Source organism: Silene latifolia, chromosome Y, assembly GCF_048544455.1.
Source record: "Silene latifolia isolate original U9 population chromosome Y, ASM4854445v1, whole genome shotgun sequence".
Lineage (NCBI taxonomy): Eukaryota > Viridiplantae > Streptophyta > Magnoliopsida > Caryophyllales > Caryophyllaceae > Silene > Silene latifolia.
Genome location: NC_133538.1, coordinates 46,391,328 through 46,409,366, shown reverse-complemented (window position 1 = coordinate 46,409,366; position 18,039 = coordinate 46,391,328). Strand labels below are relative to the sequence as shown.

The 18,039-nt window shown below is 39.2% G+C and overlaps 2 non-coding genes across 2 annotated transcripts; one reads left to right on the top strand and one right to left on the bottom strand.

Moving 5' to 3' along the window:
* The first annotated feature begins 595 nt into the window (after positions 1–595).
* On the top strand, positions 596–701 carry LOC141636280 (small nucleolar RNA R71). The gene has a single exon (XR_012540901.1). It is a non-coding gene; the product is annotated as a small nucleolar RNA R71 (small nucleolar RNA).
* Positions 702–5,916: 5,215 nt separating this feature from the next.
* Positions 5,917–6,023, bottom strand: LOC141635569 (small nucleolar RNA R71). Its single transcript, XR_012540246.1, has one exon. It is a non-coding gene; the product is annotated as a small nucleolar RNA R71 (small nucleolar RNA).
* Between the last annotated feature and the right edge of the window lie 12,016 nt (positions 6,024–18,039).

The following is an 18,039-nucleotide window of genomic DNA, read 5'->3' as shown; positions in this document are numbered from 1 at the left end:
CCACCGAAAGATGATGCACCGTGATTGGGAGGAGGGAAGGAAGGAGGCTTCTGAAAGCCTTGTTGATTCTTATGTGGAGGAACATACGGCTGCTGCTGGTGCGGAGGAGGGGTAGGATTAAGCATATTTTGACTTGTGCACCTCAAATTGGGATGGACTGCCCCTTGGTTATTATAATAGGAACCCCCTCCTTGCCTATATTGTTGAAAGGCAAGGACCTTTCCTTTTCTTCTCGTAAAGACCAACAAAGAGTATGGCGTCGTTGCTACCACACCTCTCACATGTGACGGTCTTCCCTCTAGTAAGCAAATGGACCGCCTGAGGCTCCCCAGCAAAATGTAACTCCAACCTGTCAAATCTAGCATTCAGGGCTTGCAGCTGAGCCACAACTTGCTTATCAACTGCATGAACTGTTCTAATACCATCCCTCAGGTTTCCATACTCAGCACTGTGATTCGCCATCTCTTCAATAAGGGCCCATCCCTTATCATCGTTAGTATTCTCTTGGAATTTCCCATTAGATGACTCATTAAGTATGGCTCTGTGATCATCATATAGCTCATTGTAGAACTGGTTAGACAGAAACCACGGATCGAAACCATGGTGAGGAATAGACCTCACTAACTTCTTGAAACGAGACCATGCTTCATATAAAGTTTCATCAGGTGCCTGCTTTAAACTTGTGATCTTTGCCCTCAGCTGATTGGTGTGCTGTGGAGGGAAATATCTCTTGTAAAAAGCAAGAGCAAGGGTCTCCCAGTTGGTAACCCCTGCGGCTATGCGGTCCAAATCAGTCAGCCACTCCCTGGCTGAGTCAGTCAAAGAAAAAAGAAACAGAACCTCCTTAATCTTATCTTGAGTTACCTCCTTTGTGGCGGGGATAGTAGAACAATAGTCCGTAAAGACCTCCATGTGCTTCCTCGGGTCTTCACCTGCCACACCTCTATAGAGATTTCTCTCCACCAGATTGATATAGGAAAGACGGATGTCAAATGTATTCCCATCTTCAGTCTGGAGATTGAAACCCTTTGGAATTGAGGCTGCTTTAGTCTCCGATTGACTAGCAATGTTCGACATTTTTACTGGTTGATCGGCAGAAATATGAATGTCTTCTACTAAAGACTGGTCTTCTGCGAAAAGAAAATGGTGAAGCTCTGGTTCGAAAGTACTCAAGTCTTCCTTTCGTGATTTTCTCAGCAGACGGAGTCTGCCTGAATAGTCTCTCTGGCTCTTAATCAGCTGCAACTAACTCAAACCTGTCTGACCTGGGCATAAACAACACTGGAAGAAAATAAATAAGAACTGCCTCAAGGAATGAAAATTCCCTGAGACGGATAAAATAAACAAAACAAAGACAGATAGGGCAATTGCCTCCCTGGCAACGGCGCCAAAATTTGACAGGGCTGTCGTGTACCTATCAAAAATAAAGTAAGTAAACTAACTATATAGCTAGGGAAGTCAGGTCGATCTCCTCAGGGAGGCAAGATATCTGTAAAAGTCCGTCAATTTGGTCACAAATAGGGGGGGTTGTTTAAATTGGTTTTCTAAACTAAAGGTTTAAAGGAAAGAGAAGCAGAGAAAGAGCAATAAAGGCAGGAAAATAGAATTAAACTATCAAATAGAGAAGGGTCATGTCAGGATTTCGGTTCACTACGGTAGTCCAGTGACTCAACTGTAAACAACTCAGACAAATTAATGCGAGACGGATATGGAAAGGTCCTTCCGGTCCACTTTCTACCCTAAACTTCCACTAACTTAACTTCCGTCCTCGTCAGGGTAGTCTACTGTTCATAGCAGGCCTATTTAGTCCAATATTCCGATCCAGGATTAAATTTAGCCAGATTAAAAGGGTGACTCAGAAGCGTGCACTCAACTAAGACGGTAAAATACAGTTAAATTGCTATGGTGACAGAATCTCACAATTAATTCATCTAACTTATCCACTACATCGTCACATTTCTACCGTAGATCCCCTAATCCCAACATGAATTATATTTAGCTACTCATATTGCTATTAATACTATCAAAACTAACAGCAGATAAATAACCAGCATTCAACATATTAAAACGATAATTAAATTGCATAAAAGTGAATTAGGGCAAAGGAATTAAATAAGGCAAAACAAGAATTAAAGCAAATGAAATAAAGATTATTATTAAGAAAGGAGAAAGAGATTACAATCGTGAGAATCCGACGTAAAGAACACACAAATCCGAGCGAAATAATCCCGAAAGCCAAGTTACAGTGAAGTATGAAAATGATAGATGAAAAACTCAGAAGAAGTGTCGATGATGAAAGAATAGATAAAAGATCGATCCTCATGACATAGTAACGTAAGCTTAAATAGAAAATAAACTATGTCCAAAAACTAAAATAAGCTTACGGGCTAATTAAAGCCCACGCCAGACCAAACTACTCAATCGAGTAGAATACATTCACTCGATCGAGCAAAACTCCAGAAAATCTACTCGATCGATTAGAATAGTTACTCGATCGAGTAACCTCTCTTTTCAGCTATTCTTGATCGAGTATAAAAGTGCTAGATCGATCAACCAATGACGTAGAAACCATTCGATCGAGTAATAAAACCACTCGATCGAATGTTCTTCCTTCAAATCAGCTTAGACTCGTGCCCGACTGCCTCGTAAACCATTCCTTCACGCATCCCAATGCAGGAACTCACTCCAGAAAATCCCGTCTCCTCAAAATGCATGCAAAAAGGACGAAAAATGGTACGATTCCACTACTTTCGCGTTCATTTCTACAAAACGAACAAAACGAACCAAAGTAGCCAATTCGGGGCATAATACTTATATAAACAGTACAAGAATGCATGGAAATACGTGCTAAAATAGGCTAAAAATACTATACAATATGCACGTATCAACGCTCGGATCCTAGGGCTTCAAGCGGAGCTTCTTAAGCCCAGGATGCACGGATTGTGGTGCAGGGAGACGCCCGGATTGCTGGCAATCCGCTCGGATCCTGGGTCATACAACTTTTCTTCTCTTCATTCTTCAACAATCCGTGGGGATCTTGTTGAGGATGCAAGGATCCTTTCATCATTGCCAAATATACTTTATTATCTACATAGGCCTTCTAGTATCGTCTTCCCTTTGATGCTTGGTCATTGGATGCGATCAATTTAGCTCCATTTCGCCATGTAAATGAAAGGTTTGCACTCCTCTCCTACCAAGGAAACAAAACCTCAAAGAATACGCAAAATGGGAAACTAAAGATAGTAAATGACCTAATTATGCACTATAAAGCATATGAAGGAGGCTAATTCGGGGACTAAATGTGCTCAAATATGAGTCACATCAAACATCCCCAAACCAAACCTTTGCTCGTCCCGAGTAAAGAGGTGACAAAAACTAGGACCCTTATTCAAACTAACCTACTAATATAGCCGATGTGAGACTGATGTGACATAATTTGAGCATATTTAGTCCCCGAATTAGCCTTGTTCCCATGCTTTTTAGTACATATTTGAGTCATTTATTGTCTTTAGTCCTTTGTTTTGCATATTCTTTGAGGTTTTGATCCCTTGGTAGGAAAGGTGTGCAAACCTTGCATTTTCATGGCAAAATGGAGCTAAATTGATTGAATTTAATGACCAAGCATCAAAGAGAAGACAAGACTAGAAGGCCTTTGTACATACTATAGTAGATGGGCAATGATGAGAAAAGATCCTTGCATCCCCGAGGAAATCCTCAAGGATTTTATGAAGAGAAAGGAAGAAAAGATGAAAGGAAGAAGCTGACAGAGAATCCGAGCGGATTGCCCACAATCCGCCCGTCCAGCACATGCAATCCGAGCGTCTTCCTCAGCTGGACGCCCGTCCAGAACCATCACAATCCGCCCATCCGCCCCACGAATGCGCTCATCCAAAACACCTACAATCCGCCCGTCCCGTGCCCTGGACGCTCGGATTGTGTGACAGCTAATCCGTCTTCTACTTGTTCAATGAAGGATGCGCATATTTTTCTAAGACCAGCGAAAAGGAGACCGGAGTCTCCCTTGAGACCGACGATTCCTCAAGGACTTAATCGTCATTTAAGCCCTTAGTAAACCCTAATTTATGTACCTAATCCCCACTATAAATACCCCATTAGTCTAATTAGGTTATCATGTTTTTTTTAGCAATCTCTAGTGTAGTTTATATCAATCAAATCTCTCTTTAATCTTGTAATCAACTTTTAATCAAGTCTTAATACAAATCTCATTTCCTTAATTTCTCTTTTGTTCATCTTTTATTTTGGGTAATTGAAGATTATTTGGGTTATTATTGGGAGATTGACAACCTTCCAATCAATCATCAAGTACTTCTATTATTCTTAGCTTTATTATTGGAATCATTAGTAGGTATAATTCTCTTAATCCCTTTTTAATTATTGTTAATTATCTTCATTTATTCATCATGTTTTACTTTGTTGGTATGATTGACAACCTTGCTAGCATGTTCAACATGATAATGAGTGAGTAGTTTCCTTAGCTAGGGTTAATGGGTAATTAGGGGAAACCAACATGGGGGATGATTCATGCTTAAATTAATATATTTTCATAGTTTATTTTCTTGCTTGTTGTGATCTCAACTTATGCACATGTTATGTTTGATGAAATGCGAGCCTATGAATCCTTGAATTTTTTACCCATCACCTATCTTTTCAATGAGACTTGTAAGACATAAACCAACTCGAGTCCAATTAGACTATGTATATAGTTGAGTAGGGAAGATTAAGTCGACTTGTAGGTGTTGTACAATCTAATCGATTCGGCTCCGGGACCCAAACTTTCCTAGGATTGTAAGATATAAACCAACACGATCCATCACAACAATAATTGCTTGCTTATGATTTGAGAATATGTTTGTATGATCAATTCCCATGAATCCCCTATGACTCCATGACACCCTAGTGCCTTTTATCAATTGTTTACATCCCTTTTTAATCATCTTGCTTGTTTACTTTTATTGCTATTTAGTTTAGTGATCTTCTACTTCAAACCCCAAATTGTGACACCCCTAGACACCACTAGTTGCAATTGAAAATATCACTCAATTCCCGTCCTATGGAATCCGACCTTTACTTGCCTCTTTACTAATTGTAGAGTTGTTTGTGGAGTTATAAATTGTGTTTTGGTCAAGGTGCTTCTAACGACAAGTAACGAAAACTAAACCTCCAAGTGAGTCCGACCAAAAAATGGCGCCGTTGCCGGGACAGTGTTAACTTGATTTAGATTTTCTTAAATTGTTATTAGTTGTGTCTTTCTTTGCCTTGGGAAGTAAAGCTCCTCAAGATTTGTTCTAATTATTTTCGAGTTGTTTGATATTTTGCATGTCTAGAAGATCACAAGATAACTTGTTACCCTTTGATCACGAAATTGAAAGGACTTTGACAAGCAATAGAAGACTTGCTAGGAGAACTTTGAGAGGTATTGGTGAGGTTGTAGATATTCAACCAAACACTATTGAGTTCATCAACCCTTTTGCAAGAGAAGGTGAGGAGAACCCAACACAAAATCCAACATAAAATCAACCCATAATGCCTAAGTTTTCATCACATTCCGTACCCACCGAGGAGAACCTACCCAATGGTACTCCCACACCACAACACTTAACCGGAAATTTCATTGCAAAATCCGCATTTATCCAATTAGTCGAAAGAAGCCAATTTGGGGGGATGCCTAGTGAAGACCCTCACTCTCACATGGAGACTTTTTGTGACTATTGTGATGCAATTTCTCAAACCGGTGTAACTCAAGACCAAATTCGATGGGTCTTATTTCCTTTTTCTCTAATTGGCACCGCAAAACAATGGTTGAAAGGCCTTGATAAGTCTACTCTCGGAATTGACACTTGGAAGAAATTGGCTCTAGCTTTCTACAAAAAGTTCTACCCACCGGAAAAGACTAACATGCTAAGAGATCAAATTACGGGCTTTAAGCAAAGAGATGAAGAATCCTTGTATGAAGCTTGGGAGCGATTCAAAGGAATTTGTCGCTCATGTCCTCATCATGGACTTAGCGAGTGGTTCTTGGTACAACAATTTTGGAACGGTCTTTATGAAGACTCAAGAAACATTCTCAACATGGGATCAAATGGTATGTTCACCGAAGTTGACGACAATCAAACTTGGAACAAGATTGAGGAAATGGAGGTCCATAATTAAAAATATAGTAGACCTCGCAAGGCTACTAGAGGAGGAAAGCATGAAGTGGACTCTATTACTCAATTGGGTGCTCAACTTAGTGCTCACATTGATACCATCAATTTGAAGTTCGAAAAAGCTATGGCTAGACTTGAAGAAGCCTCAAAATCACCAAAGCATCATGTCAATGCCATGACGGCATCTTCATCAATCCCAAGTGGGATATGTGAGAATTGTGAAACTTTGGGACATGACCAAAGTGAATGTAGGGGAACAAATGAACAAGTGAATGCTTTTCAAGCATACAAGAGTGGTACCCCTTATTCAAATTATTACAATGAAAACACCAAATTCCACCAAAATCTCTCATACAAAAGCTAAAATATTCAAAACCCTCAACCAACATACACCCCACCTCCCATGAGAAACCAAAATCAAAGACCCTTTTACAACCAAAACTAAGGTTACCAAAATCAAACTCCATACAATCAACAAAATGACCAAGGTTTTGATGTTTAAAAAGCAGTCCTCCAAATGCAAAAGAATTAACAAGAGTTTTTCACTCAAATGTAAAAGGATAGTCAAGCAAAGGAAATCACCATCAACAACATCCTAGCCCACACCAAAATGTTGGAAACCCAATTGACTCAACTAGCATCTTCAAGCTCACAAAGACAAAAGGGGCAATTACCACCTCAAAGTAATCCCCCGAGACATAAAACGATTAGTGCCATTCACTTGAGAAGTGGTACGAGGTATGAAGCACCGAAGAAGCAAGTTGAGGATGAAGTTGTGGAAGCTAGTGGCAAAGAAGAAGTTGTGCAAAACTTCAAGGATGGAGAACCATCAAAGGAATAAGTTTCAAAGAAAAATGAAGACAAGGCCAAGGACAAGGAACCCATTGTGATTAGACTTCCTTTTCCAAGTCGTCAAGCCAAGCCCAAATTTGATGACCAACTTGGAAAATTTATGGAGATTGTGACGAATTTGGAAGTCTTAATTCCTTTCACGGAATTAATCAATCACGTGCCGGCCTATGCAAAGTACATGAAATACATCCTTACGAAAAAGAAGTCGATCCGGAAGCTTGGGACTATCGCCTTCACTAAGGTGAGTAGTGCAATACTTCAAGGGAGTTCACCTCCAAAACTTAAAGATCCGGGAAGCTTATCAATACCGTGTACCATTGGCGACACCACGATCAACAAAGCCTTATGTGATCTAGGGGCTAGTGTAAGTGTTATGCCGTACTCGGTATGTAAAAGGTTAGGGATGGGAGAGCTTAAATGCACCAATATCACACTCCAAATGGCCGATACATCGACGAAGACACCATTAGGGATATGGGAAGATGTTCCCGTAAGAGTTGGGAAATTTTTCATCCCGGTGGAGTTTGTCATTGTTGACATGGAAGAAGACTCCAATATTCCAATCATTCTAGGTAGACCTTTCTTGCACACCGCGGGTGCGGTGATAGATGCGAAGCATGGAGAGCTCACTCTTGAAGTGGGAGATGAAAGCATAACTTTCAATCTTGACAAGACCATGAGAGCTCCCCGTTTGCATGAACCATGTTTTATGGTTGATCATTATAGCCGGAAGGATGATAGGAAGAAGTCAGAATTCCAATGGAAGAAAAAAGTAGATGATGCTCCATCAAAAGATTAAGGAAATTGTAACAAAGAGAGCTTGAAAAGCTCACCAAAGTCAAGCAATGAAGAGGATGGCCTCATTGGCCAAAACAAGAAAGTGGGAGAGTTGTCTCTATCAACTCAAGAGATCTTTAGTGACCAAGTAGATGAAGTTTGCGGTCTATGGGACGATGAGTTTGAAGGGATTTTCAATCCCTACATTGGTAATGCTATCGATCAAGACCAACATGAAGGACAACAAGCGCAAAGATCTATTGAGGATCTTTATCATGACAATGAACAAGCCTTTGACTACTTCTTCAAGGTGTTGAGTAACATCAACAACACCTTGGACATGCCCCCATGACATCTCACTAAGGATGAGAGTTTGGTGGAGTCCTCTCCAAACCACCATTTGTAAATATTTCTAACTCCCTAACTTGCATTTTAATTCTTACATTACATTTTTGTCATTTTTGGATTTTTATGCCTTGATCAAGATATTTATCATTTTTTTTAGAGAAGTGAGGGAGGGACTAATGATTTTATTGATGTGTAGTGCTTTAGCTTAGTGTGGGGATAGCAATTGCCTAGGCTATTCATGCCTTCGTAGAGCCCCTACAATGAATAACACGGGATTTGAAGAATGAAAATGACACGGGATATGCAAGTGCACGGATGGAACTGAATCCGGGTAGACCAGGTGGAATCCGAGCATCCCTATGGGTAATCCGCTTGTCTTATGGGAATCCGAGCATCCCGTGCTTGAATCCGTTCGTCCAAATGAGCTGCAAAGTTGAAAATTTTGGTCAGTTAGAGAATCTGAGCGTCCCAGCTGAGAAGACGCTCGTCTGAAAGAATCCGCTCGTCTTTGCAAGAAGACGCTTGTCTTTTTGCCAGTGCAGATGAAGAAAATTCACTGTAACAGAATCCGCTCGTCTTTAAGGGAATCCGCTTGTCCTGAATTGCAGAATCCGCTCATCTTCACCGAAAGACGCTCGTCTTTAGGCGAGATTTCCTGAAGCCAAATTGAGCAGAAACCGAGCTTCCCGACGGGAATCCGCTCGTCCCCCCCTGCAGTTTTGAAATTTTCGGGTGTTTTAAATACCCCTTCCCACATTCATTCATTCATTCAAACAATCAAACACTACCCATAAACCCCAAAACCCTCATCCTCTCCATCACCAAAAACAAGATTTCCTCAACCAAATTCAACAAAATCAAATTCAAAATTCCTTACAACAACAATTAATCACTCCTTTTACAATAATAATCAATCGAAGCACCAAAATTTTCAACCTTTGAGTCGATTTTTGAAATACCAAGGCAAATCCTTTCATCTTAAAATCGATTTGCGGTATAATTGGAAATTGAAGATTTTCAATCTTTTCTTGGTATAATCATCAATGGCAAGAACAAAAGGAGCAACAAAGGCACCCAAGGCAAAGGCACTCTCAAAAAGGCAATAATGCCTTCAAGCAAGGAAAGCTTCAATGGCTATGGTGGTTGCTAGTGCAAACTTGGAAGTTCAACATCAACAAAATCCTCCCTTGGAAGCAACAACATCAACAACTCCGGAAATTGCTCAATTATCAAACTATCCGGAGGTAATTTTCATTTCTAACTCCCATAGGGATACATTTGCCAAGTATGCTAAGAAAGCCATTCTACCCACCAAATTCATATGTGAAGATGCCTTGAACAAATTGGGTGTCCTTGAACAAACAAAAGCCTTCTTCGAAGCCATGAGATTGGGAAAATTGTTTACTACAAGAGAATTGACATACCCCTCCCTTACCTTGGAATTCTTAAGTTCATTGAAAGTGACTAAGGTAGAGACTAGAACATACATCAAGTTTCGCCTTGCCAATGTGAATAGGCGCATCACCTTTGATGTTTTGAGTAAAGCATTAGGTCTTAGTGATACACCTTATTATCACAAGATGCCCGAAAAGTATGACCCCGCTCCTCTTTGGGAGGCAATTTCCGGGAAGAAATTTGTGAGCTTTCATGCTTGTCGCGCTCTATTAGTCCACCATTCGGGCATTAGAGTGTGGCACAAGGTCATCGGGAATACTATAATTGCAAGAAAAGACACTAATCACTTTACAAAGCTCGATTGTGTTCTACTTGAGTCGGCCTTAAATGTTGGAAGGGAATTCACTAAGCCTTACAATGCTCTAAGGCTTTTGGTGGAAAGATGGCTCAATGTTGATTGTGGTAAGGAAGGCACCGCTTTTATCGTAAATGGAGGTCTAGTTACTCTCTTGGCCAAGTACTTTGACTCAAATTTCAAAAAGGATAACACCTATGTGGCGATCAAAGGGGGTTATCTCATTGACATGGATGCCATGATTAACAAGTACAAGTGGGTCAAGCATAACTCTCTTGACACCAAATATGGGCGGCTCACCAATGATGCTAGATCTTTCACTTTGCCTTCCAAGATATGCCGCTTGAGTGCTCATCGAACAAACTACCTACTTCCACTCTCCAAGGGCGCCGAGTACATCATCCGTCAATAAAGGGCCGAAATTGAAGAGCCCTCCTCCTCCATTGTCACACCACCCTATCCATTCAAATATCAAGAGTTCAAACCCAAAGATGTTGAAGTGGGCAATGACTACATGACTCTACTTATGCAAGAGATGCATAAACAAGCTTACAATGATCGAGTAGATGCATACTTGGCCCAATATCCACCCCTCCTTCATTTAGCTAGGAAAGGACTACTTGATCCTTCATGTCCTTTGCCTAGTTGGGCGGATAGGGAAGTCTTCTTTCCAAGCACATCTAGGGGTGAAGAACCGGGTGAAGATAGGAATGTCGATGATGAGGTTGATGATGATGAGGGTGTTGATAAAGAGGTAGATGATGAAGAAGAAGAGGCTAATGAAGATGATGAAGGAAGTGAGCAAGTAAGTGAAGAGGGAAGTGGAGATGAGTCCGCTTCTATGGAGGAAAATGATGACAATGATGATATGGTGGAGGACTAGCAAGCTTTGGAGGCTCCTACCCTCTTGAGGTTTGTCTACTTCTTTCTTTGTTTTATTTATTTTTATCTTGATCATAGTTGGAGAGTCCTAGCAACATGAGGACTAACACCTCGGCTCCTGATACGTGCATTTTATATAATCTTTTTAGGCCTTTTCATGCACGTATTTCCATGCTTTTATCGTAGTTTATGCTACGAAATGCCCCGAATATGCTAATTTGGTTTGTTTTGTCTTATTTGTAGGAATGAACCAGAAATTAGTGAAATCAAGCCTTTTACCATCCGTTTAGCATGCATTTGGAGGAAGAGTGAATTTGGAGCGGGAATGTAGCTATTTTGAGATGCGCAAAGAAGAAAGATAGCTAGGCGAGCAAAGAAAGAACTTCAAATTGCTAGTGCCTACTTTGAAGAGCCATATATTGAGTTCTACAACATATATTCAGGTGATTACAATTGGAGAAGAAATTTTGTCCTCTTTGCTTTCCAACGCCACCGGAATCTTCCTGTTTGCCCAAGTAACGAAGAAATGGCAGCCGTTTGAAGTTTAGTGCGCAAAGCAGGAAATTGTTGCTGGAAAGTACTCGATCGAGTACAAATTATGCTCGATCGAGTCCTTTTTCTACTCGATCGAGTAGCTGCATTTTAGGATTTACTCGATCGAGTAGATTTTCTACTCGATCGAGTGGTTTAAGCTCTAGTTTACTCGATCGAGTGGTTTTAAATCACTCGATCGAGTGGATTCTCTTTCAGGCTTGGGTTTTTTTAGCTTATTTCCGTCACTAGGTTAAATAAATCCTATTTTCTTATAAATAGGAAGTTAGGACGTCATTTGGAATCTCTCCTTTTTTCCCTGTTACTCTGTTGGGACGGGGCTTCTCCTCTCTTATTATTCCAATACACTGTTTCTGTTACTTTGTTTCTCTCTTATTCCCGGATTTATTACTGTAACTCTTCTTCTCCCTCTTTCCCTTTTAATTTATTCTTGTTCCTTTATTGCTTTTATTATTTCTCTATTTAGTTTTCATGTCTTATGTTATTAGATTAGCCATTGCTAGTGTAGTATCCCGAGCCATGCGTAGCTAATTCCTTTAATATGTTAGGATTAGGGAAACCGTGGTAGCAATATGTTAGGATCGACATGATTAGATTAGTTTTGCGACAAGAATTGTATTAAGCAATATAATTGTGATTAGGTTGAATGAATGCATGCAGGAGACCGATTAATTAGTTACCCCCGACCTGGATCGAAAGATTGGAAAGGAAGGCTTGCTTAATTACAATAGGGGATACCTAATTAGGGCGAAAGCTAAGTTAGGGAGACCCTAGGGCGATTAGAGACCGAAAGGGTATAATCGTAGGTTTAAGGACCGAAAGGTGACGACCTCGCTCTTCTTATCAATAATTTAATCGATTCAGTTGACCCAATAGTGTAGCTGCCATGGTAGACCGATTCCTAGCATATTTCTTTCTTTTATCTGATTTACCCCTGTATTTCTTCATTATTTCCTCTTGCCTTAATTCTATTAGTTTAGTCAAAACATTTCAAACCCCCACTGTGACCTTAGACAGATCGAATAGACAAGTAGATAGTAAACCGCCTGTGGAGATCGACCCTACTTATTGCTAGCTTCTGTTAGTTATATTTAGGTATTTATTTTTGGTACATAACGACAGTATCAGCTCCATTGAGGTGTTCCTTTTTATTGTTCCCGTTTGAAAAATCCAAAATGACAATTAGTTACATGCATTGCATCTTGTGTGCATGAACTACCCCATAATTCAAGACATTAGAAATAATGTCTATCTCGGTTTGGGAAAGTACATGCATACGCAACGGGAGGTAATCTAAATTACACTCTCCGTTATAAACAAAAACCCATGCATCATGTAGTGTAGATTAGTATAGCTTGCATTTAGTATAGAATTCATGCATCATTCTTGCATAATTTCCTATCATATTGGCCATTGAGGGCAATGCCCATATTAGTGTGGGGATGGGAAATTCTAACTTAACTTTTATTCAAAAATCCAAAAAAAATCAAAAATTTCGAAAAAATCAAAAAAAATTGAAAAATTGAAAATCCAAAAACAAGTTCATTTCCTTTGTAGTGTAGACTTGTATATATTGTTGTATATATTGTATTTGTTCTATCCTTGTTCACATTGATCGACTACGCCACATCCGAGACATGAGGATATTGAAGATCGCAAGGTATGATATTTCCAATCTCTTTTTTCCTCTTTATGTTAATGACTATGTGGCTTTATTTTGATTGATGCGGTATAAACAATGTGAATTTAGGACTTGCATTTAGACTATATGGCATATTAGTTGGTAGAATCATTTGCATTAGGATGTATATATGTTAGTTGCATCATGGCATGTAGTTGCATGTTAGAAATTTTTTGTGAAACCGTCTACTTGGGAAGCTTGACAAGTGTAGATAGGCCCTAGTAGATGCTTTTTCTTTTTAATACTTTGTTTGTTAGAATACTTGTAAAACACCCTAGGATGTGTCATGCTAGTATCCTTTGACCCATGGATTAAGGCCTAGTCAAGAGTACCTTGTGGTGTGATAACTCATTGGCTACCGTTTATTCCAAGGTGACCCTTGAAACCATGCATCTATCATCCATGTTCTACCACATTTTTGTCATCAAAGGGAATGGGCACAAAAAAAAGAAATTGATTTGAGTTCAATGTAATGAAAAGTGAAAGAAAGTTTGCAAAATGCATCAAAAGAAAAAAGGAGTAACAAAATGAAAACTCCTATACTTCAAAAATAAGGCACCCTCGTTACTAATTGGGGTGACTTTGAAAATGTTCAAAAAGAAATGCAAAGAAAAGTTGAAATTGTCAAGTATTGAAATGCCAAAAATAAAAAAAAAATGGCAAAAAGAAAGTGTTCTCAAAAGTTATATGCCACAAGAAATTGGGGGGAAAAACAACAACAAAGGAAACTCCCAAATGAAACTCAAGTTCTATTAATCCCTTTTCCATCGTATCCACTTTTGTGCATGGTAGAGAGGGGACGACCCTTCTTCTTGTCTAGGCAAGAGGGGGAATTCCGCGATCCTCCAGTGTTTCTAACACCATAGGGAGTCTACCCTTGACAAAAACATTTAACGATTGAGGACAAAGGTACCCTAGCTTGACACAACTTGGAGGTGATTTATTGGTATCCTTCTAGGCTTAGTAGTTTGAAGAAATTGCATCTATGAAGGAGTGTGTACCCTTGAATTGCTTCCCCTTTAGATAATTTCCGCCACTTAGATGAGGAAAGTGGCTATTATTTTGTAGATGCATCCATTACTTGATTTTATGAGCTTTAATGTTTGGATGTGTCGCCATTTTGGCAAGACCCATCTTGCCTTGCAAGAAGGCATCCTACCTCATGGCTGTCTTGTTGTGAGTTGAAGGGGCGGAGTGAGACCCGTTAATTGTCTCATATCGGCTATGCTATTAGGTTAGTTTAAATAGCGGTCCTAGTCTTTGTCACCTCTTTACTCGGGACGAGCAAAGGTTCGGTTTGGGGATATTTGATGTGACCATAATTTGAGCATATTTAGTCCCCGAATTAGCCTTGTTCCCATGCTTTTTAGTACATATTTGGGTCATTTATTGTCTTTAGTCCTTTGTTTTAGATATTCTTTGAGGTTTTGATCCCTTGGTAGGAAAGGAGTGCAAACCTTGCATTTTCATGGCAAAAAGGAGCTAAATTGATTGAATTTAATGACCAAGCATCAAAGATAAGACAAGACTAGAAGGCCTTTGTACATACTATAGTAGATGGGCAATGATGAGAAAAGATCCTTGCATCCCCGAGGAAATCCTCAAGGATTTTATGAAGAGTGAGGAAGAAAAGAAGAAAGGAAGAAGCTGATAGAGAATCCGAGCGGATTGCCCACAATCCGCCCGTCCAGCACATGCAATCCGAGCGTCTTCCTCAGCTGGATGCTCGTCAAGAACAACCACAATCCGCCCGTCCACCCCACGAATCCGCTCGTCCAAAACACCCACAATCCGCCCGTCCCGTGCCCTGGATGCTCGGATTGTGTGACAGCTAATCCGTCTTCTACTTGTTCAATGAAGGATGCGCATATTTTTCTAAGACCGGCGAAAAGGAGAGCGGAGTCTCCCTTGAGACCGGCGATTCTTCAAGGACTTAATCGTCATTTAAGCCCTTAGTAAACCCTAATTTATATACCTAATCCCCACTATAAATACCCCATTAGTCTAATTAGGTTATCATGTTTTTTTTTAGCAATCTCTAGTGTAGTTTATATCAATCAAATCTCTCTTTAATCTTGTAATCAACTTTTAATCAAGTCTTAATACAAATCTCATTTCCTTAATTTCTCTTTTGTTCATCTTTCATTTTGGGTAGTTGAAAATTATTTGGGTTATTATTGGGAGATTGACAATCTTCCAATCAATCATCAAGTACTTCTATTATTCTTAGCTTTATTATTGGAATCATTAGTAGGTATAATTCTCTTAATCCATTTTTAATTATTGTTAATTATCTTCATTTATTCATCATGTTTTACTTTGTTGGTATGATTGACAACCTTGCTAGCATGTTCAGCATGATAATGAGTGAGTAGTTTCCTTACCTAGGGTTAATGGGTAATTAGGGGAAACCAACACGGGGGATGATTCATGCTTAAATTAATATGTTTTCATAGTTTATTTGCTTGCTTGTTGTGATCTCAACTTATGCACATGTTATGTTTGATGAAATGCGAGCCTATGAATCCTTGAATTTTTTACCCATCACCTATCTTTTCAATGAGACTTGTAAGACATAAACCAACTCGAGTCTCATTAGACCATGCATATAGTTGAGTAGGGAAGATTAAGTCAACTTGTAGGTGTTGTACAATCTAATCGATTAGGCTCCGGGACCCAAACTTTCCTAGGATTGTAAGATATAAATCAACTCAATCCATCACAACAATAATTGCTTACTTATGATTTGAGAATATGTTTGTAAGATCAATTCCCATGAATCCCTTATGACCCCATGACACCCTAGTGCCTTTTATCAATTGTTTACATCCCTTTTTAATCATCTTGCTTGTTTACTTTTATTGCTATTTAGTTTAGTGATCTTCTACTTCAAACCCCAAATTGTGACCCCCTAGACACCACTAGTTGCAATTGAAAATCTCATCTCAATTCCCGTCCCTTGGGATCCGACCTTTACTTGCCTCTTTACTAATTGTAGAGTTGTTTGTGGAGTTATAAATTGTGTTTTGGTCTAGATGCTCCCAACGACAAGGACCGAAAACTAAACCTCTGAGTGAGTCCGACCAGAGACAATTAGCGGGTGTCACTCCACCCCTTCAACTCACAACAAGAAAACCATGAGGTAGGATGCCTTCTTGCAAGGCTAGGTGGGGCTTGCCAAAATGGCGACACATCCAAGCATTAAAGCACATAAATCAAGTAATGGATGCATCTACAAAAATGAATAGCCACTCTCCTCATCTAAGTGGTGGAAATTATCTAAAGGGAAAGCAATCTAAGGGTACATATTCCATTATAGATACGGTTTCTTCAAACTACTAAGCCTAGAAGGATACCAATAAATCACCTCCAAGTTGTGTCAAGCTAGACTCCCTATGGTGTTAGAAACACTGGAGGATCACGGAATTCCCTTTCTTGCCTAAACAAGAAGAAGGGTCGTCCCCTCTCTACCATGCACAAAAGTGGATACGATGGAAAAGGGATCATTAGAACATGAGTTTCATATGGGAGTTTGCTTTTGTTGTTGTTTTTCCCCTCAGTTTGTGGCATTTGACATTTTAACTTTTTGCATTTCTTTTTGAACATTTTCAAAGCTACCCCATTTGTAGTGAGGGTGCTTATTTTTTAAGCATAGGAGTTTTCATTTTTGTTACTCCTCTTTTCTTTTTGATGCAATTGCAAACTTTTTCTTTTCATTTCAATTCTTAAACTCAAATTTTGAACAATTTTTGTGCCCATTCCCTTTGATGACAAAATGTGGTAAAATATGGATGATAGTTGCATAGTTTCAAGGGTCACCTTGGAATAAATGGTAGCCAAGGACTTATCACACCGCAAGGAGATGAACAATGTGAAAAAGGATGGAATAAAGGGTCATGTCTCGGATGTGGCGTAGTCGATCAATGTGAAAAAGGATAAACAAACAAAATATATACAAAATAATATATACAATACTACATTATGAAGGAGATGAACATGTTTTTGAATTTTTGCATTTTTCAAATTTTTATGGTTTTTATGTTTATGAAATAAAAGACATGTTTTTGTATTTTTCAAAATTTTTCAATTTTTATCATTTTTGTTTTAGCAATTCATGTTAGAATTTCCCATCCCTACACCAGTATGGGCATTGTCCTCAATGACCAATACGATAGGAAATTATGCAAGCTATATGAAAATGCATGTTTCCTAAGCTAAATGCAAACTATATGATATATATATATATATATATATATATATATATATATATATATATATATATATATATATATATATATATATATATATATATATATACAAAAGTGAATGCAAACTAAGCTATGTTATATGATGCATGAATTTTTTTTTGGTTGGAGAGCATAATTTAAATTAACTTTCAATGCATATGCTTGAACTTCCCCAAACCAAGTGAGAGTGAGGGAGTTCATGCATAAAAGATGCTATGCATGCAACTAAAATTGTCATTTTGGATTTTCATGGTGGGAACAATAAAAGACACCTCAATGGGACCGAGGTGGGAGTCCTCTAAGTGTTGCTAGGACTCAAAGAAATGATCAAGATAAAAAATCAAGAAAAACAAGAGAAATGAACAAAGCTTAAAGGAGGTATAGGAAACTCACTAAGTATTGTGGCATCCTCCCAAGAGCTTGCTAATCCTCAATCGTTGCCCATGGCGACGTCACTACCATCTCCATCATCATTACCAACTTCCTCACTAGCATCGTCATCCTCATCTACCTCCATAGACCCGGAGGCTTCACCACTTTCACTTGAGCTTTCTTCTTCTTCCTCACTTCCCTCTTCTTCTTCACCTTATTCATCTTCTTCTCCACCACTCTCAACAACAACCTCCTCATCACCAATGCTAGCATCCCTAGGAGCATTAGGAAAGAAAACTTTCCTATTCGCCCAACTAGGCAAAGGACATGATGGGTCAAGAAGTCCTTGCCTTGCTAGGTGTAAGAGGGGCGGATATTGAGCTCTATATGCATTGACTCGGTCTTCATGGG